The sequence below is a fragment of the Schistocerca piceifrons genome, chromosome 9 (assembly GCF_021461385.2).
Source record: "Schistocerca piceifrons isolate TAMUIC-IGC-003096 chromosome 9, iqSchPice1.1, whole genome shotgun sequence".
Classification (NCBI taxonomy): Eukaryota; Metazoa; Arthropoda; class Insecta; order Orthoptera; family Acrididae; genus Schistocerca; species Schistocerca piceifrons.
In genome coordinates, this window is record NC_060146.1 from 21,552,164 (window position 1) to 21,554,321 (window position 2,158).

Consider the following 2,158-nt stretch of genomic DNA (forward strand, 5'->3'; position numbering starts at 1 on the left):
GTCGATTTTGCAACGCTCTGTCCCTTGTTTTCGCAACAATGGATAGCGGATAGTGTTTTGCTTGCGCAGTGTATGGCGCTTTGCGGATTATTACCGGGGATTTGTCAGACTCTCGGTATGTTCACGTTCACTGCATACGGCAGTCGATATGAGTGGAAAGTTTGTATTCGTGCCATAATTTGCCAGTCTCTACTATCAAAGACTTTGAAATCTCGTTTTAATAATGCTTACCTAAATTTGTAGTATCAGTTGCTTAAAAAATTTTCCGGTACCGGGAATCGAACCCGAGCCTCCTGGGTGAGAGCCAGGTATCCTAGCCACTAGACCATACCCGAGTATGTATTCTAATTTCTATGAAGGTGCAAAGTACTGTAGTGACATCCTTTACTCCGTTTATATCTTTAAGTTAGAATATCGTTCGGCAGAACTCGTGTCGGATGAATGGAGTAAACTTTCGGAAACAGGACGTGCGTCTGTGCCGTGAACTGGCTTGCTGCGACAGAGATGTGGATCCAAGGCGGCTAGGTGGAGGGATCATGGCCGCTTCGACTCGCGAAGACCACTTTACTAAAATACGCTAATGGAAAGTGTTACACCACGGAGCAAAAGCCCGATATTTATCAAACTTTGTAGAGACACTCATCACATAACGAGTATTAAATGATTCACTCTTTTATTTCTTTCGGAACAAACAAGCAAATTGTGTTTGGTCAAGCCAGAATCCTTTTCCGAACGTATTTATTCCTTATACAAAGACACGACCAGTCATGTCCCAACTGCTTTTGTAGTCTCAGATGCGGACATACCATGCGAGTCCGTTCTGGAGTTGCGATGCTTCAACGCCCGCTACAAGTTTCCCGTTTCTAATAGATTGCGTATACAGGGTGATACAGTTCAGCTGTTTTTCCTCTAATGCTTCCGGAACTGTTTAAGGCATGCTTACTCAGTTTTCACTCAGATAAGTTGTGAAAAAGTCCTCAATAAACGATGCAAAATTTCGTTTCGTAGGTATGTTAGTTATGGTGATATCGGTATCACCTTCGTGTTTTCAGATGTAACGATAATAATTTCTGCTGCTTGTATCGTAGTCCTAAAAGAGACGACTATAACGGCGTTGCACTCTTCAAAATACGATCAATAGTTCCCGTGAGAATAAATGTCTCACAAACCGAGATACACTAGATAAGGTGCTTCTTTGCGCATAATACAGAAGGAGTGCGAAGAGAATAGCTCATTTGTACTTACGAAGGTATTCTGACAGACGGTGTCCACCAAGAATGATGATTCAGAGATCGTGCAAAAAATGTTAATGGGAGGACATTTGTATACTGCGCAGAGGGAAGGAGCGAACGAAACAGCTGTTTCGGCAGATGTCGCTCATAATCCACATTAACTCTCTGTTGCATAACTTTTTTTTTCTTGTTGTTTATGTTGTGGTCTTCAGTCCTGAGACTGGTTTGATGCAGCTCTCCATGCTACTCTATCCTGTGCAAGCTTCTTCATCTCCCAGTACCTACTGCAACCTACATCCTTCTGAATCTGCTTAGTGTATTCATCTATTGGTCTCCCTCTACGATTTTTACCCTCCACGGTGCCCTCCAGTGCTAAATTTGTGATCCCTTGATGCCTCAAAACATGTCCTACCAACCGATCCCTTCTTCTAGTCAAGTTGCGCCACAAACTTCTCTTCTCCCCAATCCTATTCAATACCTCCTCATTAGTTACGTGATCTACCCACCTTATCTTCAGCATTCTTCTGTAGCACCACATTTCAAAATCTTCTATTCTCTTCTTGTCCAAACTAGTTATCGTCCATGTTTCACTTCCATACATCGCTACACTCCATACAAATACTTTCAGAAACGACTTCCTGACACTTAAATCTATACTCGATGTTAACAAATTTCTCTTCTTGAGAAACGCTTTCCTTGGCATTGCCAGTCTACATTTTATATCCTCTCTACTTCGACCATCATCAGTTATTTTACTCCCTAAATAGCAAAACTCCTTTACTACTTTAAGTGTCTCATTTCCTAATCTAATTCCCTCGGCATCACCCGACTTAATTTGACTACATTCCATTATCCTCGTTTTGCTTTTGTTGATGTTCATCTTATATCCTCCTTTCAAGACACTGTCCATTCCGTTCAACTGCTCT

At 41.8% G+C, this 2,158-nt stretch overlaps 1 non-coding gene across 1 annotated transcript; it reads right to left on the reverse strand.

Annotated features, from left to right (window-relative positions):
• Positions 1–263: 263 nt before the first annotated feature.
• Positions 264–335, reverse strand: Trnae-cuc. The gene has a single exon. It is a non-coding gene; the product is annotated as a tRNA-Glu (tRNA).
• Between the last annotated feature and the right edge of the window lie 1,823 nt (positions 336–2,158).